Source organism: Pseudophryne corroboree, chromosome 11 (genome assembly GCF_028390025.1).
Source record: "Pseudophryne corroboree isolate aPseCor3 chromosome 11, aPseCor3.hap2, whole genome shotgun sequence".
NCBI classification, from domain to species: domain Eukaryota; kingdom Metazoa; phylum Chordata; class Amphibia; order Anura; family Myobatrachidae; genus Pseudophryne; species Pseudophryne corroboree.
In genome coordinates this window covers 164,909,291-164,933,326 of record NC_086454.1, presented here as the reverse complement: position 1 = coordinate 164,933,326, position 24,036 = coordinate 164,909,291, and the positions used below count along the sequence as shown (strand labels likewise).

General features: G+C 33.2%; 10 non-coding genes across 10 annotated transcripts; 2 read left to right on the top strand and 8 right to left on the bottom strand.

Moving 5' to 3' along the window:
- Positions 1 to 3,443: 3,443 nt before the first annotated feature.
- TRNAQ-UUG (transfer RNA glutamine (anticodon UUG)) lies at positions 3,444 to 3,515 on the bottom strand. The gene has a single exon. It is a non-coding gene; the product is annotated as a tRNA-Gln (tRNA).
- Positions 3,516 to 5,102: 1,587 nt separating this feature from the next.
- TRNAQ-UUG (transfer RNA glutamine (anticodon UUG)) lies at positions 5,103 to 5,174 on the bottom strand. The gene has a single exon. It is a non-coding gene; the product is annotated as a tRNA-Gln (tRNA).
- Positions 5,175 to 6,131: 957 nt separating this feature from the next.
- Positions 6,132 to 6,205, top strand: TRNAT-CGU (transfer RNA threonine (anticodon CGU)). Its single transcript has one exon. It is a non-coding gene; the product is annotated as a tRNA-Thr (tRNA).
- A 559-nt stretch (positions 6,206 to 6,764) lies between these two features.
- TRNAQ-UUG (transfer RNA glutamine (anticodon UUG)) lies at positions 6,765 to 6,836 on the bottom strand. Its single transcript has one exon. It is a non-coding gene; the product is annotated as a tRNA-Gln (tRNA).
- Positions 6,837 to 8,395: 1,559 nt separating this feature from the next.
- On the bottom strand, positions 8,396 to 8,467 carry TRNAQ-UUG (transfer RNA glutamine (anticodon UUG)). Its single transcript has one exon. It is a non-coding gene; the product is annotated as a tRNA-Gln (tRNA).
- A 1,589-nt stretch (positions 8,468 to 10,056) lies between these two features.
- On the bottom strand, positions 10,057 to 10,128 carry TRNAQ-UUG (transfer RNA glutamine (anticodon UUG)). The gene has a single exon. It is a non-coding gene; the product is annotated as a tRNA-Gln (tRNA).
- A 1,559-nt stretch (positions 10,129 to 11,687) lies between these two features.
- On the bottom strand, positions 11,688 to 11,759 carry TRNAQ-UUG (transfer RNA glutamine (anticodon UUG)). The gene has a single exon. It is a non-coding gene; the product is annotated as a tRNA-Gln (tRNA).
- A 4,842-nt stretch (positions 11,760 to 16,601) lies between these two features.
- TRNAQ-UUG (transfer RNA glutamine (anticodon UUG)) lies at positions 16,602 to 16,673 on the bottom strand. The gene has a single exon. It is a non-coding gene; the product is annotated as a tRNA-Gln (tRNA).
- Positions 16,674 to 17,633: 960 nt separating this feature from the next.
- TRNAY-GUA (transfer RNA tyrosine (anticodon GUA)) lies at positions 17,634 to 17,707 on the top strand. The gene has a single exon. It is a non-coding gene; the product is annotated as a tRNA-Tyr (tRNA).
- A 559-nt stretch (positions 17,708 to 18,266) lies between these two features.
- On the bottom strand, positions 18,267 to 18,338 carry TRNAQ-UUG (transfer RNA glutamine (anticodon UUG)). Its single transcript has one exon. It is a non-coding gene; the product is annotated as a tRNA-Gln (tRNA).
- Positions 18,339 to 24,036: the final 5,698 nt, after the last annotated feature.

Below are 24,036 nucleotides of genomic sequence, written 5' to 3'. Positions count from 1 at the left end.
GAGTTTAGACAAAGGACACCACTGAAAATGATGGAATTTATATGAATTGTAAATGAAGATTTGCAATACTCATACTTTGAATGAAAATGGAGCTTTAAACAAAAGGAGAAATAATCAACATTAGGTCCCACCGAGATTTGAACTCGGATTACTGGATTTAAAGTCCAGAGTGCTAACCATTGCACAATGGAACCTCCAACTGAGCAAATACTTCCACTGAACTGAGCTCATCTTTTAAATGCAAAGAAAAGAAATTCAATACTTTATATATATGATTTCAAGTTTCTAATAAGCTCAGGGATGCAATAGGTGTTATGTAGAATATTTGTCTAAAACCAATGATAATATATAAAAAGTAACCTATTTTTAAGGAGAAGATAAATACTAGAAACCCAAATGCCTAGGACCAATTTCAGTTGGAGCATCACCCCTTATGTTATCCTAGCATTGAATTGACAGTTTTTCTGTATTGTCATATTTGCATATCAGCCGCTTACAATTGTTTCAAGCTTTATAACAAAGGACTGCCTTTTTTTATAGACCAAGGATGAAAGTCTCTTGTGAGTTAAGTCTGATTATGACTTCACAATTTGTAAATTAAGCTATAGTATGATTACAGAGTGTAGACTGAACAAAAAGTGCTTTCCTATGGATTTAAGTTGTATTTTCTTAAGCTTTGCATTCCAAAATGTGCTAGCATTCTCTATTTCCAAAGGGCACATTAAGCTACTTCCCCATTATATATTTTTTGTGTTAAAAGTTATTTATACACAACTTGGTAAAACATACTAAATTTAACACATAATGAATTACATCCTGGGATTATCTTTATCAACAATCTGTAAATGGATAAGAAAGATTGTGCATTAGATTTATCAGATTGATTTTGCTTAGAATTGCATTTACTCCTTGTCTAAATTGTCTATTTTTATACTATTATTAGATGCATTAATCTTTGTTGTTGTCCTATCTAATCATTTTTTTTAATTTTGCAATGTGGAAAGAAACTGGTGCATTTTTATGATACCCATGCTTCAAGTGACTCTATGGCTTAAGCTGTTCCTTGAAAAATTAAATGCTATGCAAACAAAATATGTTCTGTGCTTTGAGGTACATTTGCCAGTTTTGTGTTTGCTTCTAGTAACATCTGTGGCCAGTTAGCTCAGTTAGTTAAAGCATGGAGCTTGTAATGCCAAGGTCATGGGTTCGGTCCCTGTTTTGGTTACTTGCTTTTCTTGATGGACAAGAATGGAATAAGCTCATCGGTGTAGCATGAATACTTGAAAACATAATAGACACATATATCACAAAATCTCTTCAAATCCATATCAGAAGCCAGCAAGAGTGTCATCCTTTGGCTGATGAAGATTTTTCTCTACATGGCTCATTGACTTTTGTCTCAAATCGAGCAATATGGCATATCTAAGATTTGCAAGGGCAAATTAATCAGTTATTATATTGCTGCTCAAACATAGAGGGCACTAGGTGTTACTAGAAGAAGAATATACGTTCTCCCCTCTCATTAGTGCACACTGAAGTAAAAAAATTAAAATGGAGAATTTCTAAACACCAGAGCACAAGTAATGGATCTCTGCATTCTTATTGCATCTTTTCTTATTTCCAAATATTTGACATACTTCTGATTTGAAAAGTTTAAAAATGAGTTTAGACAAAGGACACCACTGAAAATGATGGAATTTATATGAATTGTAAATGAAGATTTGCAATACTCATACTTTGAATGAAAATGGAGCTTTAAACAAAAGGAGAAATAATCAACATTAGGTCCCACCGAGATTTGAACTCAGATTACTTGATTCAAAGTCCAGAGTGCTAACCATTATACCATGGAACCCTCAACTGAGCAAAGATTTCTACTGAACTGAGCTCATCTTTTAAATGCAAAGAAAAGAAATTCAATACTTTATATATATGATTTCAAGTTTCTAATAAGCTGAGGGATGCAATAGGTGTTATGTAGAATATTTGTCTAAAACCAATGATAATATATAAAAAGTAACCTATTTTTAAGGAGAAGATAAATACTAGAAACCCAAATGCCTAGGACCAATTTCAGTTGGAGCATCACCCCTTATGTTATCCTAGCATTGAATTGACAGTTTTTCTGTATTGTCATATTTGCATATCAGCCGCTTACATTTGTTTCAAGCTTTATAACAAAGGACTGCCTTTTTTTATAGACCAAGGATGAAAGTCTCTTGTGAGTTAAGTCTGATTATGACATCACAATTTGTAAATTAAGCTATAGTATGATTACAGAGTGTAGACTGAACAAAAAGTGCTTTGCTATGGATTTAAGTTGTATTTTCTTAAGCTTTGCATTCCAAAATGTGCTAGCATTCTCTATTTCCAAAGGGCACATTAAGCTACTTCCCCATTATATATTTTTTGTGTTAAAAGTTATTTATACACAACTTGGTAAAACATACTAAATTTAACACATAACGAATTACATCCTGGGGTTATCTTTATCAACAATCTGTAAATGGATAAGAAAGATTGTGCATTAGATTTATCAGATTGATTTTGCTTAGAATTGCATTTACTCCTTGTCTAAATTGTCTATTTTTATACTATTATTAGATGCATTAATCTTTGTTGTTGTCCTATCTAATCATTTTTTTTATTTTGCAATGTGGAAAGAAACTGGTGCATTTTTATGATACCCATGCTTCAAGTGACTCTATGGCTTAAGCTGTTCCTTGAAAAACTAAATGCTATGCAAACAAAATATGTTCTGTGCTTTGAGGTACATTTGCCAGTCTTGTGTTTGCTTCTAGTAACATCTGTGGCCAGTTAGCTCAGTTGGTTAGAGTGTGGCGCTCGTAATGCCAAGGTCATGGGTTTGATCCCTGTTTTGGCTACTTGCTTTTCTTGATGGACAAGAATGGAATAAGCTCATCGGTGTAGCATGAATACTTGAAAACATAATAGACACATATATCACAAAATCTCTTCAAATCCATATCAGAAGCCAGCATGAGTGTCATCCTTTCGGCTGATGAAGATTTTTCTCTACATGGCTCATTGACTTTTGTCTCAAATCGAGCAATATGGCATACCTAAGATTTGCAAGGGCAAATTAATCAGTTATTATATTGCTGCTCAAACATAGAGGGCACTAGGTGTTACTAGAAGAAGAATATACGTTCTCCCCTCTCATTAGTGCACACTGAAGTAAAAAATTAAAATGGAGAATTTCTAAACACCAGAGCACAAGTAATGTATCTCAGCATTCTTATTGCATCTTTTCTTATTTCCAAATATTTGACATACTTCTGATTTGAAAAGTTTAAAAATGAGTTTAGACAAAGGACACCACTGAAAATGATGGAATTTATATGAATTGTAAATGAAGATTTGCAATACTCATACTTTGAATGAAAATGGAGCTTTAAACAAAAGGAGAAATAATCAACATTAGGTCCCACCGAGATTTGAACTCGGATTACTGGATTCAAAGTCCAGAGTGCTAACCATTGCACAATGGAACCTTCAACTGAGCAAATACTTCCACTGAACTGAGCTCATCTTTTAAATGCAAAGAAAAGAAATTCAATACTTTATATATATGATTTCAAGTTTCTAATAAGCTCAGGGATGCAATAGGTGTTATGTAGAATATTTGTCTAAAACCAATGATAATATATAAAAAGTAACCTATTTTTAAGGAGAAGATAAATACTAGAAACCCAAATGCCTAGGACCAATTTCAGTTGGAGCATCACCCCTTATGTTATCCTAGCATTGAATTGACAGTTTTTCTGTATTGTCATATTTGCATATCAGCCGCTTACATTTGTTTCAAGCTTTATAACAAAGGACTGCCTTTTTTTATAGACCAAGGATGAAAGTCTCTTGTGAGTTAAGTCTGATTATGACATCACAATTTGTAAATTAAGCTATAGTATGATTACAGAGTGTAGACTGAACAAAAAGTGCTTTGCTATGGATTTAAGTTGTATTTTCTTAAGCTTTGCATTCCAAAATGTGCTAGCATTCTCTATTTCCAAAGGGCACATTAAGCTACTTCCCCATTATATATTTTTTGTGTTAAAAGTTATTTATACACAACTTGGTAAAACATACTAAATTTAACACATAACGAATTACATCCTGGGGTTATCTTTATCAACAATCTGTAAATGGATAAGAAAGATTGTGCATTAGATTTATCAGATTGATTTTGCTTAGAATTGCATTTACTCCTTGTCTAAATTGTCTATTTTTATACTATTATTAGATGCATTAATCTTTGTTGTTGTCCTATCTAATCATTTTTTTTATTTTGCAATGTGGAAAGAAACTGGTGCATTTTTATGATACCCATGCTTCAAGTGACTCTATGGCTTAAGCTGTTCCTTGAAAAACTAAATGCTATGCAAACAAAATATGTTCTGTGCTTTGAGGTACATTTGCCAGTCTTGTGTTTGCTTCTAGTAACATCTGTGGCCAGTTAGCTCAGTTGGTTAGAGTGTGGCGCTCGTAATGCCAAGGTCATGGGTTTGATCCCTGTTTTGGCTACTTGCTTTTCTTGATGGACAAGAATGGAATAAGCTCATCGGTGTAGCATGAATACTTGAAAACATAATAGACACATATATCACAAAATCTCTTCAAATCCATATCAGAAGCCAGCATGAGTGTCATCCTTTGGCTGATGAAGATTTTTCTCTACATGGCTCATTGACTTTTGTCTCAAATCGAGCAATATGGCATACCTAAGATTTGCAAGGGCAAATTAATCAGTTATTATATTGCTGCTCAAACATAGAGGGCACTAGGTGTTACTAGAAGAAGAATATACGTTCTCCCCTCTCATTAGTGCACACTGAAGTAAAAAATTAAAATGGAGAATTTCTAAACACCAGAGCACAAGTAATGTATCTCAGCATTCTTATTGCATCTTTTCTTATTTCCAAATATTTGACATACTTCTGATTTGAAAAGTTTAAAAATGAGTTTAGACAAAGGACACCACTGAAAATGATGGAATTTATATGAATTGTAAATGAAGATTTGCAATACTCATACTTTGAATGAAAATGGAGCTTTAAACAAAAGGAGAAATAATCAACATTAGGTCCCACCGAGATTTGAACTCGGATTACTGGATTCAAAGTCCAGAGTGCTAACCATTGCACAATGGAACCTTCAACTGAGCAAATACTTCCACTGAACTGAGCTCATCTTTTAAATGCAAAGAAAAGAAATTCAATACTTTATATATATGATTTCAAGTTTCTAATAAGCTCAGGGATGCAATAGGTGTTATGTAGAATATTTGTCTAAAACCAATGATAATATATAAAAAGTAACCTATTTTTAAGGAGAAGATAAATACTAGAAACCCAAATGCCTAGGACCAATTTCAGTTGGAGCATCACCCCTTATGTTATCCTAGCATTGAATTGACAGTTTTTCTGTATTGTCATATTTGCATATCTGCCGCTTACAATTGTTTCAAGCTTTATAACAAAGGACTGCCTTTTTTTATAGACCAAGGATGAAAGTCTCTTGTGAGTTAAGTCTGATTATGACATCACAATTTGTAAATTAAGCTATAGTATGATTACAGAGTGTAGACTGAACAAAAAGTGCTTTCCTATGGATTTAAGTTGTATTTTCTTAAGCTTTGCATTCCAAAATGTGCTAGCATTCTCTATTTCCAAAGGGCACATTAAGCTACTTCCCCATTATATATTTTTTGTGTTAAAATTTATTTATACACAACTTGGTAAAACATACTAAATTTAACACATAATGAATTACATCCTGGGATTATCTTTATCAACAATCTGTAAATGGATAAGAAAGATTGTGCATTAGATTTATCAGATTGATTTTGCTTAGAATTGCATTTACTCCTTGTCTAAATTGTCTATTTTTATACTATTATTAGATGCATTAATCTTTGTTGTTGTCCTATCTAATCATTTTTTTTAATTTTGCAATGTGGAAAGAAACTGGTGCATTTTTATGATACCCATGCTTCAAGTGACTCTATGGCTTAAGCTGTTCCTTGAAAAATTAAATGCTATGCAAACAAAATATGTTCTGTGCTTTGAGGTACATTTGCCAGTCTTGTGTTTGCTTCTAGTAACATCTGTGGCCAGTTAGCTCAGTTGGTTAGAGCGTGGCGCTCGTAATGCCAAGGTCATGGGTTCGATCCCTGTTTTGGCTACTTGCTTTTCTTGATGGACAAGAATGGAATAAACTCATCGGTGTAGCATGAATACTTGAAAACATAATAGACACATATATCACAAAATCTCTTCAAATCCATATCAGAAGCCAGCATGAGTGTCATCCTTTGGCTGATGAAGATTTTTCTTTACATGGCTCATTGACTTTTGTCTCAAATCGAGCAATATGGCATACCTAAGATTTGCAAGGGCAAATTAATCAGTTATTATATTGCTGCTCAAACATAGAGGGCACTATGTGTTACTAGAAGAAGAATATACGTTCTCCCCTCTCATTAGTGCACACTGAAGAAAAAAAAATTAAAATGGAGAATTTCTAAACACCAGAGCACAAGTAATGTATCTCAGCATTCTTATTGCATCTTTTCTTATTTCCAAATATTTGACATACTTCTGATTTGAAAAGTTTAAAAATGAGTTTAGACAAAGGACACCACTGAAAATGATGGAATTTATATGAATTGTAAATGAAGATTTGCAATACTCATACTTTGAATGAAAATGGAGCTTTAAACAAAAGGAGAAATAATCAACATTAGGTCCCACCGAGATTTGAACTCGGATTACTGGATTCAAAGTCCAGAGTGCTAACCATTGCACAATGGAACCTTCAACTGAGCAAATACTTCCACTGAACTGAGCTCATCTTTTAAATGCAAAGAAAAGAAATTCAATACTTTATATATATGATTTCAAGTTTCTAATAAGCTCAGGGATGCAATAGGTGTTATGTAGAATATTTGTCTAAAACCAATGATAATATATAAAAAGTAACCTATTTTTAAGGAGAAGATAAATACTAGAAACCCAAATGCCTAGGACCAATTTCAGTTGGAGCATCACCCCTTATGTTATCCTTGCATTGAATTGACAGTTTTTCTGTATTGTCATATTTGCATATCAGCCGCTTACAATTGTTTCAAGCTTTATAACAAAGGACTGCCTTTTTTTATAGACCAAGGATGAAAGTCTCTTGTGAGTTAAGTCTGATTATGACATCACAATTTGTAAATTAAGCTATAGTATGATTACAGAGTGTAGACTGAACAAAAAGTGCTTTCCTATGGATTGAAGTTTGTATTTTCTTAAGCTTTGCATTCCAAAATGTGCTAGCATTCTCTATTTCCAAAGGGCACATTAAGCTACTTCCCCATTATATATTTTTTGTGTTAAAAGTTATTTATACACAACTTGGTAAAACATACTAAATTTAACACATAATGAATTACATCCTGGGATTATCTTTATCAACAATCTGTAAATGGATAAGAAAGATTGTGCATTAGATTTATCAGATTGATTTTGCTTAGAGTTGCATTTACTCCTTGTCTAAATTGTCTATTTTTATACTATTATTAGATGCATTAATCTTTGTTGTTATCCTATCTAATAATTTTTTTGTTTTGCAATGTGGAAAGAAACTGGTGCATTTTTATGATACCCATGCTTCAAGTGACTCTATGGCTTAAGCTGTTCCTTGAAAAATTAAATGCTATGCAAACAAAATATGTTCTGTGCTTTGAGGTACATTTGCCAGTTTTGTGTTTGCTTCTAGTAACATCTGTGGCCAGTTAGCGCAGTTGGTTAGAGCGTGGCGCTCGTAATGCCAAGGTCATGGGTTTGATCCCTGCTTTGGCTACTTGCTCATCGGTGTAGCATGAATACTTGAAAACATAATAGACACATATATCACAAAATCTCTTCAAATCCATATCAGAAGCCAGCATGAGTGTCATCCTTTGACTGATGAAGATTTTTCTCTATATGGCTCATTGACTTTTGTCTCAAATCGAGCAATATGGCATACCTAAGATTTGCAAGGGCAAATTAATCAGTTATTATATTGCTGCTCAAACATAGAGGGCACTAGGTGTTACTAGAAGAAGAATATACGTTCTCACCTCTCATTAGTGCACACTGAAGTAAAAAAATTAAAATGGAGAATTTCTAAACACCAGAGCACAAGTAATGGATCTCAGCATTCTTATTGCATCTTTTCTTATTTCCAAATATTTGACATACTTCTGATTTGAAAAGTTTAAAAATGAGTTTAGACAAAGGACACCACTGAAAATGATGGAATTTATATGAATTGTAAATGAAGATTTGCAATACTCATACTTTGAATGAAAATGGAGCTTTAAACAAAAGGAGAAATAATCAACATAAGGTCCCACCGAGATTTGAACTCGGATTACTGGATTCAAAGTCCAGAGTGCTAACCATTGCACCATGGAACCTTCAACTGAGCGAAGACTTCTACTGAACTGAGCTCATCTTTTAAATGCAAAGAAAAGAAATTCAATACTTTATATATATGATTTCAAGTTTCTAATAAGCTTAGGGATGCAATAGGTGTTATGTAGAATATTTGTCTAAAACCAATGATAATATATAAAAAGTAACCTATTTTTAAGGAGAAGATAAATACTAGAAACCCAAATGCCTAGGACCAATTTCAGTTGGAGCATCACCCCTTATGTTATCCTAGCATTGAATTGACAGTTTTTCTGTATTGTCATATTTGCATATCAGCCGCTTACATTTGTTTCAAGCTTTATAACAAAGGACTGCCTTTTTTTATAGACCAAGGATGAAAGTCTCTTGTGAGTTAAGTCTGATTATGACATCACAATTTGTAAATTAAGCTATAGTATGATTACAGAGTGTAGACTGAACAAAAAGTGCTTTCCTATGGATTTAAGTTGTATTTTCTTAAGCTTTGCATTCCAAAATGTGCTAGCATTCTCTATTTCCAAAGGGCACATTAAGCTACTTCCCCATTATATATTTTTTGTGTTAAAAGTTATTTATACACAACTTGGTAAAACATACTAAATTTAACACATAACGAATTACATCCTGGGGTTATCTTTATCAACAATCTGTAAATGGATAAGAAAGATTGTGCATTAGATTTATCAGATTGATTTTGCTTAGAATTGCATTTACTCCTTGTCTAAATTGTCTATTTTTATACTATTATTAGATGCATTAATCTTTGTTGTTGTCCTATCTAATCATTTTTTTTATTTTGCAATGTGGAAAGAAACTGGTGCATTTTTATGATACCCATGCTTCAAGTGACTCTATGGCTTAAGCTGTTCCTTGAAAAATTAAATGCTATGCAAACAAAATATGTTCTGTGCTTTGAGGTACATTTGCCAGTCTTGTGTTTGCTTCTAGTAACATCTGTTGCCAGTTAGCTCAGTTGGTTAGAGTGTGGCGCTCGTAATGCCAAGGTCATGGGTTTGATCCCTGTTTTGGCTACTTGCTTTTCTTGATTGACAAGAATGGAATAAACTCATCGGTGTAGCATGAATACTTGAAAACATAATAGACACATATATCACAAAATCTCTTCAAATCCATATCAGAAGCCAGCATGAGTGTCATCCTTTGGCTGATGAAGATTTTTCTCTACATGGCTCATTGACTTTTGTCTCAAATCGAGCAATATGGCATACCTAAGATTTGCAAGGGCAAATTAATCAGTTATTATATTGCTGCTCAAACATAGAGGGCACTAGGTGTTACTAGAAGAAGAAGATACGTTCTCCCCTCTCATTAGTGCACACTGAATTAAAAAAAATTAAAATGGAGAATTTCTAAAGACCAGAGCACAAGTAATGGATCTCTGCATTCTTATTGCATCTTTTCTTATTTCCAAATATTTGACATATTTCTGATTTGAAAAGTTTAAAAATGAGTTTAGACAAAGGACACCACTGAAAATGATGGAATTTATATGAATTGTAAATGAAGATTTGCAATACTCATACTTTGAATGAAAATGGAGCTTTAAACAAATGGAGAAATAATCAACATTAGATCTCACCGAGATTTGAACTCGGATTACTGGATTCAAAGTCCAGAGTGCTAACCATTGCACCATGGAACCTTCAACTGAGCAAAGCCTTCTACTGAACTGAGCTCATCTTTTAAATGCAAAGAAAAGAAATTCAATACTTTATATATATGATTTCAAGTTTCTAATAAGCTCAGGGATGCAATAGGTGTTATGTAGAATATTTGTCGAAAATCAATGATAATATATAAAAAGTAACCTATTTTTAAGGAGAAGATAAATACTAGAAACCCAAATGCCTAGGACCAATTTCAGTTGGAGCATCACCCCTTATGTTATCCTAGCATTGAATTGACAGCTTTTCTGTATTGTCATATTTGCATATTAGCTGCTTACAATTGTTTCAAGCTTTATAACAAAGGACTGCCTTTTTTTATAGACCAAGGATGAAAGTCTCTTGTGAGTTAAGTCTGATTATGACATCACAATTTGTAAATTAAGCTATAGTATGATTACAGAGTGTAGACTGAACAAAAAGTGCTTTTCTATGGATTGAAGTTTGTATTTTCTTAAGCTTTGCATTCCAAAATGTGCTAGCATTCTCTATTTCCAAAGGGCACATTAAGCTACTTCCCCATTATATATTTTTTGTGTTAAAAGTTATTTATACACAACTTGGTAAAACATACTAAATTTAACACATAATGAATTACATCCTGGGATTATCTTTATCAACAATCTGTAAATGGATAAGAAATATTGTGCATTAGATTTATCAGATTGATTTTGCTTAGAATTGCATTTACTCCTTGTCTAAATTGTCTATTTTTATACTATTATTAGATGCATTAATCTTTGTTGTTATCCTATCTAATCATTTTTTATTTTGCAATGTGGAAAGAAACTGGTGCATTCTTATGATACCCATGCTTCAAGTGACTCTATGGCTTAAGCTGTTCCTTGAAAAATTAAATGCTATGCAAACAAAATATGTTCTGTGCTTTGAGGTACATTTGCCAGTTTTGTGTTTGCTTCTAGTAACAACTGTGGCCAGTTAGCGCAGTTGGTTAGAGCGGGGTGCTCGTAATGCCAAGGTCATGGGTTTGATCCCTGCTTTGGCTACTTGCTCATCGGTGTAGCATGAATACTTGAAAACATAGTAGACACATATATCATAAAATCTCTTCAAATCCATATCAGAAGCCAGCGTGAGTGTCATCCTTTGGCTGATGAAGATTTTTCTCTAAATGGCTCATTGACTTTTGTCTCAAATCGAGCAATATGGCATACCTAAGATTTGCAAAGGCAAATTAATCAGTTATTATATTGCTGCTCAAACATAGAGGGCACTAGGTGTTACTAGAAGAAGAATATACGTTCTCCCCTCTCATTAGTGCACACTGAAGTAAAAAAAATTAAAATGGAGAATTTCTAAACACCAGAGCACAAGTAATGTATCTCTGCATTCTTATTGCATCTTTTCTTATTTCCAAATATTTGACATACTTCTGATTTGAAAAGTTTAAAAATGAGTTTAGACAAAGGACACCACTGAAAATTATGGAATTTATATGAATTGTAAATGAAGATTTGCAATACTCATACTTTGAATGAAAATGGAGCTTTAAACAAAAGGAGAAATAATCAACAATAGGTCCCACCAAGATTTGAACTCGGATTACTGGATTCAAAGTCCAGAGTGCTAACCATTGCACCATGGAACCTTCAACTGAGCAAAGACTTCTACTGAACTGAGCTCATCTTTTAAATGCAAAGAAAAGAAATTCAATACTTTATATATATGATTTCAAGTTTCTAATAAGCTCAGGGATGCAATAGGTGTTATGTAGAATATTTGTCTAAAACCAATGATAATATATAAAAAGTAACCTATTTTTAAGGAGAAGATAAATACTAGAAACCCAAATGCCTAGGACCAATTTCAGTTGGAGCATCACCCCTTATGTTATCCTAGCATTGAATTGACAGTTTTTCTGCATTGTCATATTTGCATATCAGCCGCTTACAATTGTTTCAAGCTTTATAACAAAGGACTGCCTTTTTTTATAGACCAAGGATGAAAGTCTCTGGTGAGTTAAGTCTGATTATGACATCACAATTTGTAAATTAAGCTATAGTATGATTACAGAATGTAGACTGAACAAAAAGTGCTTTCCTATGGATTGAAGTTTGTATTTTCTTAAGCTTTGCATTCCAAAATGTGCTTGCATTCTCTATTTCCAAAGGGCACATTAAGCTACTTACCCATTATATATTTTTTGTGTTAAAAGTTATTTATACACAACTTGGTAAAACATACTAAATTTAACACATAATGAATTACATCCTGGGATTATCTTTATCAACAATCTGTAAATGGATAAGAAAGATTGTGCATTAGATTTATCAGATTGATTTTGCTTAGAATTGCATTTACTCCTTGTCTAAATTGTCTATTTTTATACTATTATTAGATGCATTAATCTTTGTTGTTATCCTATCTAATCATTTTTTTATTTTGCAATGTGGAAAGAAACTGGTGCATTTTTATGATACCCATGCTTCAAGTGACTCTATGGCTTAAGATGTTCCTTGAAAAATTAAATGCTATGCAAACAAAATATGTTCTGTGCTTTGAGGTACATTTGCCAGTTTTGTGTTTGCTTCTAGTAACATCTGTGGCCAGTTAGCGCAGTTGGTTAGAGCGTGGCGCTCGTAATGCCAAGGTCATGGGTTAGATCCCTGCTTTGGCTACTTGCTCATCGGTGTAGCATGAATACTTGAAAACATAATAGACACATATTTCACAAAATCTCTTCAAATCCATATCAGAAGCCAGCATGAGTGTCATCCTTTGGCTGATGAAGATTTTTCTCTACATGGCTCATTGACTTTTGTCTCAAATCGAGCAATATGGCATACCTAAGATTTGCAAGGGCAAATTAATCAGTTATTATATTGCTGCTCAAACATAGAGGGCACTAGGTGTTACTAGAAGAAGAAGATACGTTCTCCCCTCTCATTAGTGCACACTGAAGTAAAAAAAAAAAAAATGGAGAATTTCTAAACACCAGAGCACAAGTAATGGATCTCTGCATTCTTATTGCATCTTTTCTTATTTCCAAATATTTGACATACTTCTGATTTGAAAAGTTTAAAAATTAGTTTAGACAAAGGACACCACTGAAAATGATGGAATTTATATGAATTGTAAATGAAGATTTGCAATACTCATACTTTGAATGAAAATGGAGCTTTAAACAAAAGGATAAATAATCAACATTAGATCTCACCAACATTTGAACTCGGATTACTGGATTCAAAGTCCAGAGTGCTAACCATTACACCATGGAACCCTCAACTGAGCAAAGACTTCTACTGAACTGAGCTCATCTTTTAAATGCAACGAAAAGAAATTCAATACTTTATATATATATGATTTCAAGTTTCTAATAAGCTCAGGGATGCAATAGGTGTTATGTAGAATATTTGTCTAAAACCAATGATAATATATAAAAAGTAACCTATTTTTAAGAAGAAGATAAATACTAGAAACCCAAATGCCTAGGACCAATTTCAGTTGGAGCATCACCCCTTATGTTATCCTAGCATTGAATTGACAGTTTTTCTGTATTGTCATATTTGCATATCAGCCACTTACAATTGTTTCAAGCTTTATAACAGAGGACTGCCTTTTTTATAGACCAAGGATGAAAGTCTCTTGTGAGTTAAGTCTGATTATGACATCACAATTTGTAAATTAAGCTATAGTATGATTACAGAGTGTAGACTGAACAAAAAGTGCTTTCCTATGGATTGAAGTTTGTATTTTCTTAAGCTTTGCATTCCAAAATGTGCTAGCATTCTCTATTTCCAAAGGGCACATTAAGCTACTTCCCCATTATATATTTTTTGTGTTAAAAGTTATTTATACACAACTTGGTAAAACATACTAAATTTAACACATAATGAATTACATCCTGGGATTATCTTTATCAACAATCTGTAAATGGATAAGAAAGATTGTGCATTAGATTTATCAGATTGATTTTGCTTAGAATTGCATTTACTCCTTGTCTAAATTGTCTATTTTTATACTATTATTAGATGCATTAATCTTTGTTGTTATCCTATCTAATCATTTTTTTATTTTGCAATGTGGAAAGAAACTGGTGCATTTTTATGATACCCATGCTTCAAGTGACTCTATGGCTTAAGATGTTCCTTGAAAAATTAAATGCTATGCAAACAAAATATGTTCTGTGCTTTGAGGTACATTTGCCAGTTTTGTGTTTGCTTCTAGTAACATCTGTTGCCAGTTAGCGCAGTTGGTTAGAGCGTGGCGCTTGTAATGCCGAGGTCATGGGTTTGATCCCTGCTTTGGCTACTTGCTCATCGGTGTAGCATGAATACTTGAAAACATATATCACAAAATCTCTTCAAATCCATATCAGAAGCCAGCATGAGTGTCATCCTTTGGCTGATGAAGATTTTTCTCTACATGGCTCATTGACTTTTGTCTCAAATCGAGCAATATGGCATACCTAAGATTTGCAAGGGCAAATTAATCAGTTATTATATTGCTGCTCAAACATAGAGGGCACTAGGTGTTACTAGAAGAAGAAGATACGTTCTCCCCTCTCATTAGTGCACACTGAAGTAAAAAAAATTAAAATGGAGAATTTCTAAACACCAGAGCACAAGTAATGGATCTCTGCATTCTTATTGCATCTTTTCTTATTTCCAAATATTTGACATACTTCTGATTTGAAAAGTTTAAAAATTAGTTTAGACAAAGGACACCACTGAAAATGATGGAATTTATATGAATTGTAAATGAAGATTTGCAATACTCATACTTTGAATGAAAATGGAGCTTTAAACAAAAGGATAAATAATCAACATTAGATCTCACCAAGATTTGAACTCGGATTACTGGATTCAAAGTCCAGAGTGCTAACCATTACACCATGGAACCCTCAACTGAGCAAAGACTTCTACTGAACTGAGCTCATCTTTTAAATGCAACGAAAAGAAATTCAATACTTTATATATATGATTTCAAGTTTCTAATAAGCTCATGGATGCAATAGGTGTTATGTAGAATATTTGTCTAAAACCAATGATAATATATAAAAAGTAACCTATTTTTAAGAAGAAGATAAATACTAGAAACCCAAATGCCTAGGACCAATTTCAGTTGGAGCATCACCCCTTATGTTATCCTAGCATTGAATTGACAGTTTTTCTGTATTGTCATATTTGCATATCAGCCACTTACAATTGTTTCAAGCTTTATAACAGAGGACTGCCTTTTTTATAGACCAAGGATGAAAGTCTCTTGTGAGTTAAGTCTGATTATGACATCACAATTTGTAAATTAAGCTATAGTATGATTACAGAGTGTAGACTGAACAAAAAGTGCTTTCCTATGGATTGAAGTTTGTATTTTCTTAAGCTTTGCATTCCAAAATGTGCTAGCATTCTCTATTTCCAAAGGGCACATTAAGCTACTTCCCCATTATATATTTTTTGTGTTAAAATTTATTTATACACAACTTGGTAAAACATACTAAATTTAACACATAATGAATTACATCCTGGGATTATCTTTATCAACAATCTGTAAATGGATAAGAAAGATTGTGCATTAGATTTATCAGATTGATTTTGCTTAGAATTGCATTTACTCCTTGTCTAAATTGTCTATTTTTATACTATTTTTAGATGCATTAATCTTTGTTGTTATCCTATCTAATCATTTTTTTTATTTTGCAATGTGGAAAGAAACTGGTGCATTTTTATGATACCCATGCTTCAAGTGACTCTATGGCTTAAGCTGTTCCTTGAAAAATTAAATGCTATGCAAACAAAATATGTTCTGTGCTTTGAGGTACATTTGCTAGTTTTGTGTTTGCTTCTAGTAATATCTGTGGCCAGTTAGCTCAGTTGGTTAAAGCATGGTGCTTGTAATGCCAAGGTCATGGGTTCAATCCCTGTTTTGGTTACTTGCTTTTCTTGATGGACAAGAATGGAATAAGCTCATCGGTGTAGCATGAATACTTGAAAACATAATAGACACATATATCACAAAATCTCTTCAAATCCATATCAGAAGCCAGCAAGAGTGTCATCCTTTGGCTGATGAAGATTTTTCTCTACATGGCTCATTGACTTTTGTCTCAAATCGAGCAATATGGCATACCTAAGATTTGCAAGGGCAAATTAATCAGTTATTATATTGCTGCTCAAACATAGAGGGCACTAGGTGTTACTAGAAGAAGAATATACGTTCTCCCCTCTCATTAGTGCACACTGAAGTAAAAAAATTAAAATGGAGAATTTCTAAACACCAGAGCACAAGTAATGGATCTCAGCATTCTTATTGCATCTTTTCTTATTTCCAAATATTTGACATACTTCTGATTTGAAAATATTAAAAATGAGTTTAGACAAAGGACACCACTGAAAATGATGGAATTTATATGAATTGTAAATGAAGATTTGCAATACTCATACTTTGAATGAAAATGGAGCTTTAAACAAAAGGAGAAATAATCAACATTAGGTCCCACCGAGATTTGAACTCGGATTACTTGATTCAAAGTCCAGAGTGCTAACCATTATACCATGGAACCCTCAACTGAGCAAAGACTTCTACTGAACTGAGCTCATCTTTTAAATGCAAAGAAAAGAAATTCAATAATTTATATATATATATGATTTCAAGTTTCTAATAAGCTCAGGGATGCAATAGGTGTTATGTAGAATATTTGTCTAAAACCAATGATAATATATAAAAAGTAACCTATTTTTAAGGAGAAGATAAATACTAGAAACCCAAATGCCTAGGACCAATTTCTGTTGGAGCATCACCCCTTATGTTATCCTAGCATTGAATTGACAGTTTTTCTGTATTGTCATATTTGCATATCAGCCGCTTACAATTGTTTCAAGCTTTATAACAAAGGACTGCCTTTTTTTAAGGACCAAGGATGAAAGTCTCTTGTGAGTTAAGTCTGATTATGACATCACAATTTGTAAATTAAGCTATAGTATGATTACAGAGTGTAGACTGAACAAAAAGTGCTTTCCTATGGATTGAAATTAGTATTTTCTTAAGCTTTGCATTCCAAAATGTGCTAGCATTCTCTATTTCAAAAGGGCATATTAAGCTACTTCCCTATTATATATTTTTTGTGTTAAAAGTTATTTATACACAACTTGGTAAAACATACTAAATTTAACACATAATGAATTACATCCTGGGATTATCTTTATCAACAATCTGTTAATGGATAAGAAAGATTGTGCATTAGATTTATCAGATTGATTTTGCTTAGAATTGCATTTACTCCTTGTCTAAATTGTCTATTTTTATACTGTTATTAGATGCATTAATCTTTGTTGTTATCCTATCTAATCATTTTTTTATTTTGCAATGTGGAAAGAAACTGGTGCATTTTTATGATACCCATGCTTCAAGTGACTCTATGGCTTAAGCTGTTCCTTGAAAAATTAAATACAATTCAAACAAAGTATGTTCTGTGCTTTGAGGTACATTTGCCAGTTTTGTGTTTGCTTCTAGTAATATCTGTGGCCGGTTAGCTCAGTTGGTTAGAGCATGGTGCCCGTAATGCAAAGGTCATGGGTTCGATCCCTGTATTGGCTACTTGCTTTTCTTGATGAACAAGAATGGAATAAGCTCATCGGTGTAGCATGAATACTTGAAAACATAACAGACACATATATCACAAAATCTCTTCAAATCCATATCAGAAGCCAGCATGAGTGTCATCCTTTGGCTGATGAAGATTTTTCTCTACATGGCTCATTGACTTTTGTCTCAAATCGAGCAATATGGCAGACCTAAGATTTGCAAGGGCAAATTAATCAGTTATTATATTGCTGCTCAAACATAGAGGGCACTAGGTGTTACTAGAAGAAGAAGATACGTTCTCCCCTCCCATTAGTGCACACTGAAGTAAAAAAAATTAAAATGGAGAATTTCTAAACACCAGAGCACAAGTAATGGATCTCAGCATTCTTATTGCATCTTTTCTTATTTCCAAATATTTGACATACTTCTGATTTGAAAAGTTTAAAAATTAGTTTAGACAAAGGACACCACTGAAGATGATGGAATTTATATGAATTGTAAATGAAGATTTGCAATACTCATACTTTGAATGAAAATGGAGCTTTAAACAAGAGGAGAAATAATCAACATTAGGTCCCACCGAGATTTGAACTCGGATTACTAGATTCAAAGTCCAGAGTGCTAACCATTACACCATGGAACCCTCAACTGAGCAAAGACTTCTACTGAACTGAGCTCATCTTTTAAATGCAAAGAAATGAAATTCAATACTTAATATATATGATTTCAAGTTTCTAATAAGCTCAGGGATGCAATAGGTGTTATGTAGAATATTTGTCTAAAACCAATGATAATATATAAAAAGTAACCTATTTTTAAGGAGAAGATAAATAATAGAAACCCAAATGCCTAGGACCAATTTCAGTTGGAGCATCACCCCTTATTTTATCCTAGCATTGAATTGACAGTTTTTCTGTATTGTCATATTTGCATATCAGCCGCTTACAATTGTTTCAAGCTTTATAACAAAGGACTGCCTTTTTTTATAGACCAAGGATGAAAGTCTCTTGTGAGTTAAGTCTGATTATGACATCACAATTTGTAAATTAAGCTATAGTATGATTACAGAGTGTAGACTGAACAAAAAGTGCTTTCCTATGGATTTAAGTTTGTATTTTCTTAAGCTTTGCATTCCAAAATGTGCTAGCATTCTCTATTTCCAAAGGGCACATTAAGCTACTTCCCCATTATATATTTTTTGTGTTAAAAGTTATTTATACACAACTTGGTAAAACATACTAAATTTAACACATAATGAATTACATCCTGGGATTATCTTTATCAACAATCTGTAAATGGATAATAAAGATTGTGCATTAGATTTATCAGATTGATTTTGCTTAGAATTGCATTTACTCCTTGTCTAAATTGTCTATTTTTATACTATTATTAGATGCATTAATCTTTGTTGTTATCCTATCTAATCATTTTTTTATTTTACAATGTGGAAAGAAACTGGTGCATTTTTATGATATAGAAGAAAGGTTTTGTTTGCCTGCACCGCCACTATCTATTTTATTTAAACATATTTAGCCAACAGTATAGGAAATCAGGAAATAGTAATTTATATATCTGAATATGTTGGCGGTGCACCCCAGAGGTAATAATATAATCTGTAGAAAAAGGAGAACGATCCCTACAAAGAAATAGGAATCAAAGAAAAAGCCTCTTTTTGGGGGCACTCTTACAAAAAATTGTTTATATATTTATTGTTTAAAATTTATATTTTATTTTTTCAATTAAAAAGGAATATGTATAGAGAAGGGCAAGAAAATACCTATTGGTATAACCCTGACAAACAGTCAATGCAAATTCAATTGTGTAGTCCTCCAAATACAATAATTCTCAAAAAAAGATCTTTTTATATATATATATATATACATATACATAGTTTGTAGCAACCTCTGTGTACAGAAACGTGTTTTAGAGTACAGATAGTAATCACTGCACTCTAGACACAGGATGCAATTTGATATAAATCTTATTGGAGGTAATTAGTGACTTAGATGCTGGGTGAAGATTTCTAAGCAAGATAATAATATGTTTACGTAGGCAAAGACAACCAAATCTTATAACATATTTGTTAATATCTCCATAATTATTGTAAAGCAGGTTCCAAAGGTAACAGTTAGTTCTTCAAAAAATTGCAAATATTTGATAAGTTGCAATAAAGAAATCTTGTAACTAGCAATCAATAGATGAAATAAACATTTGTCAATTATTGCAAATCATGCAGATGGTGTTCAAAGTAACTGTATCTGCCTGGACAATTATAATGAATAAAGACAGAAAGGAAAGTATACATGCCGTTACTCCGCTGACTTCTGCTGCCTTCCCATGTGTGAATTTTATCACAGTGAATGGGAGGTGAGAGAGCCAGCAGCCGGTGTGTATATGAAGAAAGTTAGTGGCGTTACTTGCTGTTGCCAGGAAACCGGGAGGGATTATCCTGGTGACAGTTTGTCATTGCAGGAAAAATCCTCTCCCGTCCCGCAATGAGTGCGCGCCGAAGGTACCTTATGGAGATATAATCCTGCTGTGAGACGCTGTCCTAAACTGTACGCGTCTCAGTGGTTGTGCCTGCGAGTCCGGGTCCGTGAACTGTGCACGGATACCCGGTGGGACGAAATGATGACGTCAATGGCGCTGGAAGCGACGTACGTTTCACCCTAGCCGGGCTTGTTCACACTGAATCCTGAATCCTGGACGGGAGAGGATTTTTCCTGCAATGACAAACTGTCACCAGGATAATCCCTCCCGGTTTCCTGGCAACAGCAAGTAACGCCACTAACTTTCTTCATATACACACCGGCTGCTGGCTCTCTCACCTCCCATTCACTGTGATAAAATTCACACATGGGAAGGCAGCAGAAGTCAGCGGAGTAACGGCATGTATACTTTCCTTTCTGTCTTTATTCATTATAATTGTCCAGGCAGATACAGTTACTTTGAACACCATCTGCATGATTTGCAATAATTGACAAATGTTTATTTCATCTATTGATTGCTAGTTACAAGATTTCTTTATTGCAACTTATCAAATATTTGCAATTTTTTGAAGAACTAACTGTTACCTTTGGAACCTGCTTTACAATAATTATGGAGATATTAACAAATATGTTATAAGATTTGGTTGTCTTTGCCTACGTAAACATATTATTATCTTGCTTAGAAATCTTCACCCAGCATCTAAGTCACTAATTACCTCCAATAAGATTTATATCAAATTGCATCCTGTGTCTAGAGTGCAGTGATTACTATCTGTACTCTAAAACACGTTTCTGTACACAGAGGTTGCTACAAACTATGTATATGTATATATATATATATAAAAAGATCTTTTTTTGAGAATTATTGTATTTGGAGGACTACACAATTGAATTTGCATTGACTTTTTGTCAGGGTTATACCAATAGGTATTTTCTTGCCCTTCTCTATACATATTCCTTTTTAATTGAAAAAATAAAATATAAATTTTAAACAATAAATATATAAACAATTTTTTGTAAGAGTGCCCCCAAAAAGAGGCTTTTTCTTTGATTCCTATTTCTTTGTAGGGATCGTTCTCCTTTTTCTACAGAGCATTTTTATGATACCCATGCTTCAAGTGACTCTATGGTTTAAGCTGTTCCTTGAAAAATTAAATGCTATGCAAACAAAATATGTTCTGTGCTTTGAGGTACATTTGCCAGTTTTGTGTTTGCTTCTAGTAACATCTGTGGCCAGTTAGCTCAGTTGATTAAAGCGTGGCGCTCGTAATGCCAAGGTCATGTGTTCGATCCCTGTTTTGGCTACTTGCTTTTCTTGATGGACAAGAATGGAATAAGCTCATCGGTGTAGCATGAATACTTGAAAACATAATAGACACATATATCACAAAATCTCTTCAAATCCATATCAGAAGCCAGCATGAGTGTCATCCTTTGGCTGATGAAGATTTTTCTCTACATGGCTCATTGACTTTTGTCTCAAATCGAGCAATATGGCATACCTAAGATTTGCAAGGGCAAATTAATCAGTTTTTTATATTGCTGCTCAAACATAGAGGGCACTAGGTGTTACTAGAAGAAGAAGATACGTTCTCCCCTCTCATTAGTGCACACTGAAGTAAAAAAAATTAAAATGGAGCATTTCTAAACACCAGAGCACAAGTAATGGATCTCAGCATTCTTATTGCATCTTTTCTTATTTCCAAATATTTGACATACTTCTGATTTGAAAAGTTTAAAAATTAGTTTAGACAAAGGACACCACTGAAAATGATGGAATTTATATGAATTGTAAATGAAGATTTGCAATACTCATACTTTGAATGAAAATGGAGCTTTAAACAAAAGGAGAAATAATCAACATTAGATCTCACCAAGATTTGAACTCGGATTACTGGATTCAAAGTCCAGAGTGCTAACCATTACACCATGGAACCCTTAACTGAGCAAAGACTTCTACTGAACTGAGCTCATCTTTTAAATGCAAAGAAAAGAAATTCAATACTTTATATATATGATTTCAAGTTTCTAATAAGCTCAGGGATGCAATAGGTGTTATGTAGAATATTTGTCTAAAACCAATGATAATATATAAAAAGTAACCTATTTTTAAGGAGAAGATAAATACTAGAAACCCAAATGCCTAGGACCAATTTCAGTTGGAGCATCACCCCTTATGTTATCCTAGCATTGAATTGACAGTTTTTTTGTATTGTCATATTTGCATATCAGCCACTTACAATTGTTTCAAGCTTTATAACAGAGGACTGCATTTTTTATAGACCAAGGATGAAAGTCTCTTGTGAGTTAAGTCTGATTATGACATCACAATTTGTAAATTAAACTATAGTATGATTACAGAGTATAGACTGAACAAAAAGTGCTTTCCTATGGATTGAAGTTTGTATTTTCTTAAGCTTTGCATTCCAAAATGTGCTAGCATTCTCTATTTCAAAAGGGCATATTAAGCTACTACCCTATTATATATTTTTTGTGTTAAAAGTTATTTATACACAACTTGGTAAAACATACTAAATTTAACACATAATGAATTACATCCTGGGATTATCTTTATCAGAAATCTGTAAATGGATAAGAAAGATTGTGCATTAGATTTATCAGATTGATTTTGCTTAGAATTGCATTTACTCCTTGTCTAAATTGTCTATTTTTATACTGTTATTAGATGCATTAATCTTTGTTGTTATCCTATCCAATCATTTTTTTATTTTGCAATGTGGAAAGAAACTGGTGCATTTTTATGATACCCATGCTTCAAGTGACTCTATGGCTTAAGCTGTTCCTTGAAAAATTAAATACAATTCAAACAAAGTATGTTCTGTGCTTTGAGGTACATTTGCCAGTTTTGTGTTTGCTTCTAGAATTATCTGTGGCCGGTTAGCTCAGTTTGTTAGAGCGTAGCGCCCGTAATGCCAAGGTCATGGGTTCGATCCCTGTATTGGCTACTTGCTTTTCTTGATGAACAAGAATGGAATAAGCTCATCGGTGTAGCATGAATACTTGAAAACATAACAGACACATATATCACAAAATCTCTTCAAATCCATATCAGAAGCCAGCATGAGTGTCATCCTTTGGCTGATGAAGATTTTTCTCTACATGGCTCATTGACTTTTGTCTCAAATCGAGCAATATGGCATACCTAAGATTTGCAAGGGCAAATTAATCAGTTATTATATTGCTGCTCAAACATAGAGGGCACTAGGTGTTACTAGAAGAAGAAGATACGTTCTCCCCTCCCATTAGTGCACACTGAAGTAAAAAAATTAAAATGGAGAATTTCTAAACACCAGAGCACAAGTAATGGATCTCAGCATTCTTATTGCATCTTTTCTTATTTCCAAATATTTGACATACTTCTGATTTGAAAAGTTTAAAAATTAGTTTAGACAAAGGACACCACTGAAAATGAAGGAATTTATATGAATTGCAAATGAAGATTTGCAATACTCATACTTTGAATGAAAATGGAGCTTTAAACAAAAGGAGAAATAATCAACATTAGGTCCCACCGAGATTTGAACTCGGATTACAAGATTCAAAGTCCAGAGTGCTAACCATGACACCATGGAACCCTCAACTGAGCAAAGACTTCTACTGAACTGAGCTCATCTTTTAAATGCAAAGAAATGAAATTCAATACTTTATATATATGATTTCAAGTTTCTAATAAGCTCAGGGATGCAATAGGTGTTATGTAGAATATTTGTCTAAAACCAATGATAATATATAAAAAGTAACCTATTTTTAAGGAGAAGATAAATACTAGAAACCCAAATGCCTAGGACCAATTTCAGTTGGAGCATCACCCCTTATGTTATCCTAGCATTG